This window comes from Topomyia yanbarensis, chromosome 2 (assembly GCF_030247195.1).
Source record: "Topomyia yanbarensis strain Yona2022 chromosome 2, ASM3024719v1, whole genome shotgun sequence".
NCBI lineage: Eukaryota > Metazoa > Arthropoda > Insecta > Diptera > Culicidae > Topomyia > Topomyia yanbarensis.
In genome coordinates, this window is record NC_080671.1 from 91,842,362 (window position 1) to 91,851,976 (window position 9,615).

Here is a 9,615-nt window from a genome sequence, read left to right on the forward strand (position 1 = left end):
GAACAGCAAGAAAGCAGCACCGATGACGACATGGACGTGAACGATAACGTGAGGAAAAGCTGTAATAGTTACGGCGTCGTTTATATTTTCGCATGTTGTTCCGCGAAAACGCATTGTCTTTCGTCCTCAGTACAGTATATTAAATCAATGTAAAAACTTGTCAAGTGAGTTTTTTCTCACATAAAAATCAATGCTGAACACTATAGGTCACTACTATCATGTAAATTTAAATTATTTTGACAGGAACATTATGCGTAATTTCGTGCGAAAAACGTCGTGTAAAGAGTACATAATGAATGCAATTGCATCTGTACAAGATGGCACCAGTATCAGCCTCTAAACAATTCAAGGTTCCGTTCGAAACATTACGTGCTCGTGTGAAAGGAAAAGGCTCGCTATCAATCAAAGCGCGTCAAATATTTTGCGTCAGTTAATAATATAATAATTTAAGGTATTGTGTATATCATCGAAAAAACATGATCGAAAAAGACAAGGAAAAAAATCCAAAAAAAGTTCCGAAGCGCAAACATGATCATTGCACATCTAAGCAACCACGTAAGCCAGAGTGCACAACTTCATTTCTACACTCTGGTGACGACGAGGACACCGAAGAAGTAATTTGCAACTACAAAACTTGAAGCGTATTTCATGATTTTTCACAGCATTTGCCACTTTCTCATTTTCTTACCTGATTGGCGTCACTGGATTGCAATTATCATTTTTATTATTTTTTTAAAATAATCATCAGTATTCACACTCTTCAAATAAAAGTTGAACCGCTGATTTTCTAGATGTGTACATTGTTTTATTCAACCTCGAACATAGTGACCTATTACAAACCTAAATTTTAAATCATCGAAAAAAGTACCTTCGCCTTATTGGATTTTACTTGAGAAATATTTAGTCATGCATAAAATCAATACAGTGAAGACCCGATTTTATCTGCCCCCGATTTTGTCTACCCCTGATTTTATCAGCTTTTTGACCCGATTTCGTCAGTCTCGTATGAAAATGGATAGTTGGTAGTCTAATGGGCTCTAGTAGACGAACAAGATCTTAGAGATCCGAAATATGCAAAAATAAATTTTTCATTTTTATTTAAATTGCACTGTCAGACCCCTTTAAATGTATATTGAAACAAAATAATCGGAAAGGATTATGAGGCTATATCCAGGGACTAAAGAAGAATTTTTTTAAAAATTTCGGTATTTTAAAAAGAAATAAAAATGTATTTCCCTATTTTGTCAATGTCCCCGTGTTATCAGCCTAAAATTTATCAAGGGACTGATAAAAACGGGTCTTTACTGTATTGCCAAAACTTTGCCAGATATAAATAACCCTTCCAACGAGTTCTTTTTTGTCAAAATCTGAGCAAAAATACGGCCGCGCGAGCTCGCCAAAAAATCTGGTCTGCCTGGTCCCACTCTACTCTGTGTGTTGATGAAATGAAAAAATCAATAAAATTGGGACTATCGATTAAATTACCTTTAAAGGCAACTAGCAGTTAGGAAATTGGATTCTGAGATGATAATGACTTTCATTGGTTTAGTTTTCGATAAACATACACTGAACAAAAAATTGACTGAAATAAAAATCAGTTTGCATAAGGAAAAGTTTTTTTCGAATAAGTTTTTTCCTTGAAAGTACCCAACTTGAAATTTTGATGGTAAGTAGGGAACACAATTACCTATCTTGAAACCAAATTTCATCCAAATCAAAGATGTTTTTTTGTAAATTCTCTTTAAATTTTTAAAATCGATTTTATTCAGTGTAGGAGTCGATGAAGATTTTTTTTCAACAGTTTTATTCAAAAAATTGGACTAATTTTGTGAAAATCACTCCGACAACCTTTTTTGTAGATTTTGTCATTTTTAGACTATAGCCATTTGACTCTTCCGAAAAGACAGTTTAGACCGTTTTTTAAAAAACAAAGTATGCAAAGTGGTTTTTTGTGACAAATTTCTCATGTACAGAAAGTTTCATTAAAATCTGAGAAGGTGCTGCCAACACTTGTTCGAGTTGACGTGAAGCGCGTCTTTCGCCAAATGGCCCTTTCGGTCAAATGGCCCTTTCAGTCAAATGGTCCTTTCGTTCAAATGACCCTTTCGGTCGAATGGCCCTTTCGGTCAAATGGCTCTTTCGGTCAAATGGCCATTTAAGTCAAATGGCCCTTTCGGTCAAATGGCACTTTCGACCAAATGGTCCTTTCGGTCGAATTGCCCTTTCAGTCAAATGGCCCGTTCGACTAAATATCCCGTTCGACCAAATGGCCCTTTCGGTCCTATGGCCGGACGGCCAAATATCCCGTTCGGCCAAATGGCCCTTTCGGTCAAATGTCTCTTTAATATACAAAATGGTATGTTTTCTGAACGGAAAAAAATCACGAACAGTCTGTGTCTCATGATAATTTCATTGCTGGTTAGTTCGTTAAGGAGGTCCTCTTATATAATTGTGCAAAAAGTACCTAATACTTGATTTTTTTGAAGAAGTAAAAAAAATTTTACCATGATATTGACGTATGAAGTTTTTAGTTAGTTTATTTTTAAAAAATACTACGGGTGACATAATTGACCGATTTTAAGAGGTCCTCTTATATAATTGTGCAATAAATACCTAATGTTTAGTAATTTTATTTTTGAAGCAGTAAAATGACATGTGCGCTATTCTACAAAATGCTCATTAAAATCCATAAAATAAAAAAATTCGAGTGTAAGGTGTCAAAAATGGCGGCTCCAGCAAAAAGTGTTTTGAAAACCGACCCCATTTGCGGGCACTATACAGGTCGCAATTCGTCGTCTACAAACCGCAAACCAAAACGATCTTGAAGATTACATTTCCCAACCTAAAAAAACATGAAAATGGTATGGACACAAAATGGCGGCAACTTGAAAATAAAACATCGTTTTTTCGCATGATTTTTCCACTTTGGCCGGCTGTAAAAAATCGTTAATGTTCAAAATATTGCGATTTTGTAGGTTGGAGCGCCCGAGAATGTTGTTTTCTTCTAGGCGGGCAAAACTCGAAGTTGATTGGTTGAACGAAAATGCCCGTAGATTTGAACAATCTTGTTCCAAGAAAGCCGCTATTTCTGAAACCTTACAATCGAAAATTTTGATTTTATAGATAAACGCTTAATAAACATTTTACAGAATAGTTCACATGTCTAAGTCATTTTGCAGCTTCAAAAAAACTTATTAAACATTAGGTACTTTTTGCCACAACTATATAAAAGGACCCCCTTAAAATAGGTCAATTAGGTCGCCAGTAGTAATTTTTCAAAAAATAAACTGGTTAAAAACTTCAAACGTCAATATTATGGTTAAAAAAAAATTTTCGCTAAACCCATGTGGATTTGGTTTTGCATTGCATTGAAATACTACCAAAAATTAGATCCTCCATCGAAATTACCTATTTTGGGTGGCCTACTTGAGAAATTTTGACTCAATTATGAATCATACCTAATTTGTCTTTTAATTGTTTTTGTCGACTTGGGATAATACTGACAAGAATAAATACAAACAAAAAAAATCGGAAAGAAAATATTGTTTTACAAAAATGCTCAAGTTTCGGGATTTCTTTCGAATTTTTTTCATCCAGGTAATTTTTTTCAACCTTTCATTGCGTGCTCGCACTCAATTTCAAAAATTTCAATTATTTAGAAAAAGGATATGAATTTTCTAATAAAATGTGTCCAAAAATACATTTATTTCCCAAATAAAACTTTAATCGCTTTAGGGCACGTGTTTCTTTCAAATTTCACCCAATAGTTTTTTTGTTGTTGCCTTGACTAATTTTTTGATCGGTGATGAACACAATTCCAACATCGCAAAAATAATTGCCACCCTATGTACATATAAATGTGCTCATGCATATTAATTGTTTTTGGACGCATACGTACAATGATTAACTTCGTCCATGTTCACCCTTATTCAACACGCAGAAAAATTTGGCATATTTAAACCAAAAATATGTGTTATTGAATACAATAATTTATTGTTTATTACTTCAACTAACAAATTTACTATTCTGAATTTTTTTTTAGAGCAACGATAAACTTTTACTTTCCATGAAAATGTTTTTAATTTTCATATTTTAATTTTAATTTTAATAAAATAATTATTGAAAAAGGGAACGATAAATCTTTTTATTGAAACAGTAAATAAATTTGATTGAGTTCAATAAATAAATTTATTGTCTCTCGACCAATAATATTATTTAATGAATTTAATCCATATTTTGTTGAACCTATAAATCTTTTTTCGTTACGATACGTTTAGAAGTTATAACGAAAGATTTCAATTATTGACAGAAAACATAATTTCAATATTGAAATTTATTTTATCCAAGAACTAAGGTTGTTGTATATCTGCATAGCACTATGCATTGTATTTTTTGCAGTGTTATTTTTTGTTTATTATTTGCATATCCAACTTTAATGAAGTATTAAACAAAAAATTTAATAGTCTAGATCTATTTTTTGCTTTGGGATGTGTAAAATATGTTCTCTATCACACCTTCGATAGTTTTATTCGGCATTCACTATACTTGCTGAGAATTAACAAATAATAGCTTTCTTCGATTTTGGCCCATTGTCATCCAGAACGATGCAAGTTTAGCTCATGTATAACAAAAAATAACTTCCTCATCGCTGTTTCTGTTGTTGCGTGTAGTACGTGCCCCAGAAAATAAAATACATCGAACAGTTATTTTATCTTCCGTGGAAATAATACAGTTGCACACTTGAAACAGCCTATATACGCACATGAACAATTAGCAATGGTTCTACTGCAAATTGTGATTGTGCGTATATACACTGCTCCGAATGTGCAACATTAATTCCAAAGAAGATAAAATAACTGCTCCAACTATTTCGTTTTCTGGGGCACATACCACATTTATTATTCTCCAAGTCATGCAACCGAGTGAATCAACCTGTTCTCTAATAAACCTGCGCGTACCTGCCAAAGAGTTAAATCATTAGCTAACAGATACAAACGAGTTAGACCTGAGGATTCAGATCCCGATTACGCACTCGCTTACACACGTGTCTGCCCGTCTACTTCTTGCCTACGATACGTGCCATTGTCGACATGGCAGTAACCGCGAAAGGGCACAGATGTACAAGCAAAAGAACGCATCGAATGCGTACCCACGTCATTCAGTTCAGCAGCTGTGTCATAGCAAGTGTTGTTAATTGCCCGCTTGGCTTGGGCATTGGCTGGTCAGGTTACACAATCCCACAGTAGTCGTAGTAGCCGAACATCGAATGCAAACTTCGGGTAGGTTAGGTAGGTACCTATATGCGACTGTCACTGCTCTGAACAGCTCACGTGTTGATTTAGTGCGGACTCCCTTTACCGACAACCAAGCGAGCCCTTCGCAGGGTGCTAGATTGCTTTGCCCTTTACCAGAGCCCAGCACAACGCACAATTCAATTAGGAGCATTTCGTGACTTCGGACTCGGATTACCATTAGAAAAGCTAGTTGACCCAAAAAAACACGATCCGAGTTTTATAACCGAAAAGTCAACCTTCACAAACCCCTCATCTGCTGGTTTAATGAAGGTACAGACTCTCAGAATTGCTGTTTTTCTGTGGCCGAGTGATGCTGGAAGATGAAAAAACTACAGCAGCTACGTCATCGTTACGACAGTGATAACAAGTAGTCGCCACCTGTTACATAAGCGAACCGATTACTTTCGCTTTTATTTCGTTTTAACGTGCGAGCGAGCGCGGTGAGCATTTGCGCACAGATCAACGCGGAATGGTCGTGAGAGTTTGGTCTAGTGAGGAGGCGCGGCGTTGGCTTTGTCACATATTGCGCGTCGGAAGAAAAAACCGGTACCGTTCGGATAAGTTTGTCGCCTATAATTGACAACACTTTTTTCAATTAAAACTTCAAACTGTGGTGGTGATGACCGTTGTTTTTGTCGTTGTGGTTACTGTTATTGTATGTTTGACAATCACGTCGGGAGCTTCGGTATAATATTTAAGGGAAAATTCGTCAAATTTTTTTCTCTGATTTTTTAGACATTTAGGTGAAGCGAATTGATAAAAAAAATTGTACATCATAATGTATAATTTCAATAACATGTTGTAATTTTTCTATGCAAAAATATCGACAAGCGACTCGGTGACGAAGCTTTTTGCAAAATTTATCTGGAAAAACACGATTTGCGGTGTTCACTGACATTCAAAAACTATTTAACCGATTTATTTCAAACATTAGATACATTATATGTAAAAATTCCTAATCCCATTGTTGAGTTTTCGGGATAATTTTTCAATAAGGGGGTTTTTTATCCAAAACCTGGCGGAATTGCTATTTTTCACCAAAGATTCCCAACAAACAACGAAAGCTGAACAAGCCTTTGATCCGAGAGAATAAGCTGATCAACAACTGTTTAAGCCATTATCCAGCAAAATGGTTTGTTGGGTTCTGAATACGGAACAACAATAGCATAACAGTTTGCTGTTAGCATTCAGTAACCACTAGAAAATACCCTATTAAAATAACTGTATTTTTTTAAATACAAATATTTTCGTGAATACGAGGCTTATTATGCATAATTTCATGAACCTGGTCACGGTTGTCGTAAATCGTTTATTTAACGATATTGTGATTTTTTCATAAATTCATGAATGGATTTTTCCCGTGAACACGCTAGTCGCGTATCAAATTTTGGATTTGGTGTCTATCTAGCGACGCACACACACAGAAAAAAATATTGGTAAAAATAAAAGCTTTTCACTCTTAGCAAAAAACAACCAACGCATACTCTTAGTTTGACAATAAAATTATTATTGGGATTACTATTCTTCATTAAATTAAAAGGAAAACTTTTACTTTGATTATTATTCTTCATTAATTTAAAAGTTTTACTTTCAACCCAATAGTAGGCGTTGGTTGTTTTTTGCTAAGAGCGGAACACTTTTACTTTTACCAATATTTTTTTTCTGTGCAGAGCCGGCGAAACCCTTTTTGTCCTGTGTGGGTAGTAAGATTTAGAGTGATTTCCATTTCAGATATGATAAATGTGCGAAAGTGAAAATTTCCGTATAATACCTGATAGCTATTTTGAAATATCCTTTGTTAACGGGCTGTGCGACCGACGGCTCAGCGAAAATATGTTTTTTTTTTTTTTATTACTGATAATGTAAATCTTCCACAGCTAATTTTTGGTTTGGTACTTGATTTATTTCCTCCGATAATACCTTCTTTGTGCGGGTATGAAAGCCCGCATGAAGGTATCTCCGACAACAGACAGCCCCTTTGGCCCTCTGGAGGTCGATTTGAATATTTCTCCGATGGAAAAATAATTCCAATAAATCTCCTTTTCGATATAAATTATATTCATCTAATACAATCTAATCTAATAATCCTCTGGAAGGTCTACTTCCGGACCGAAGATACCCCATTTAACATCATCGATATATGACGTAAACTAACTAAACAACACTTGGCAGTGTACGAAGAACTATCTTGTCTACGTACCCGCCTAGGAAGTAGAAATTTATGGTGTAGTCTTCGACAGGGGCCTTAATTGCGAAATAACCCTTTGCTTCAGTCAGTGAAAATTCTGGTTTGCAAGCGTTCAGCAAAAATCGAATTTCAATCAGTCTCATGTCGAGCCTTTCGCCGGATTCACTCTACCAAACTTTGTTCTTTTGAACGGGGCTCGTCTATCTGTTCGCCATGCCGTCATTGCGACCAATTGAGCCATACAGCTATACGTAGCAAGCACAACTAATTTCTACGCTCCCTTGTACACTAAAGAGCGAGAGTTTGACAAGCCCACTATTTTAATGTGCGTAAAAAAATTTCTGAAAATAGAAAATCATTTCCTCTCCTAACTTTCCTCGTAAGGGCCTGAGAGTGTCCTTTGATGGGTGCTATTACAAAACCGAAGTAAGTAATCTTAGAAACTAACAGGAATTTCCTCATGGGACATCAAAAACCCCAAGTGTCCCTATATTTCATTCCCATGTTATTCCTAGGTTTAACACGATGTATTTGATTAATCTCTGACGTAGATCTTCCACAATTTGAACATTATTTGCTAGGGCCAAGTTAATCCTCGGTACCAGATATTGAAGTTGTCGGTTGTCAAGTCCGAATGAAAGGCAGACATTGTTCCCCTACATATCGCACCTCAGCTGGTTCAAGAAGAATTCAACTCCCACGGTATGCCATAGGGTTGTCTTCACGTTGATAACCGATTTATCTTATTGCATGATATTCGGAACAATTTCAATATAATCATGATGAAAAATGATCAAATGAAAAACTTAATGAATGCTGAATACGCGGTTTTTGGCACCGGTTTGTCGACGGATTGACGAGAGAAATAATGTTTCATCTGGTGGCTAGGTCCTACGTTGTGTATTCAATTCAACCGTTGATCGAAAAAAGTTCGTGACTTCATTTGGATGATATCTTGGGTCATGTTCAGTCAGTATACGATGAATGAACTTCTCCGGTGTAGTGGGGTCGGTTTCTGAGCTTACGGTGACTATTATCGCAACAGTAAACATATTGTCTAGTCGTGCGCCTAGTGCCCTAGCGCTAGAACTCCGTTAAACGAATCCTTTCGGCCTAGTTTCAGTCAGAGATGTGCTAACTATCCTCGATCTCCCTATATGTCTCTCATATACAAATTTTTAAACACGACAGAGAGCCAAATTTAGTTGTCTTTTGGTTGATATGCTTTCCAGGTAGCAAACTGGTCCCAAAAGAGTTCCTAGCGAATCCGAAGAGGACAGTCGGCGATCTGGTTATGATGTCATGTAGTATTCTTCCGTTTTCCAACAAGAGCAAAATTTAATTTCTTCTTTTCCGTAACATTGTTGCCCGCCCTCTCTTCACTTTCCCTGATACGGTCTCTGCTATTCTGAGGTAGAAATAATTCCTCTTGTGTATATCTTTTGCCTTCCATACAATAAGCCTAATAGTGATTCTCCTTGTTTCAATTGTTAATCAAGTAATAGTTCGTGCTAAATAAATAAATTGCATATCTGTTCTTTGAAAATATTTCTAACTGCATCCTTTAGTCTGAAGAAAAATGCACTAATATTTTTCAACATATTTAGTTTTAGTTTGTTCCAAACTTTCGAGTGGGTATTTTCCCTCTCAGTTATTATCGAGTGGGTGGTACTACCCATACTACCCTACGCTGCTGTTAGTTACTGACGAGAAGAATCCAGAACACTAAAAATCCGTTTGAACTTTGTTCAGTAGTATTCAGTATTCTAGCGTACATGAGCAAAAATCATAATGTCCTTCTCTAAATATTATGCAATAATCGGACTCGAATCCTAAATTCCAACACGATGCTACAGTCAAACTTCCAACTTCCTACAGATTGTAGCTCGACAACTGTCCACGAAGATGGAAACCACTTAACGAAAGACATCTCACCAATTGTCTTTCTGAAGAGGCGAGTAGGTACCATTACAAGTCGGAAAAGTTGACAATTGTTACCGGGTATCCGACTTACCAGATGTTCATGTGCGAAAATTGTTTATTGTGTTCGAAAAACGGGTATAGCCGCTTGAATACACTGTATATTAAACTTTGGCATAATTTGCCAAAGGCGATATTTTATTGTGTAAGAAT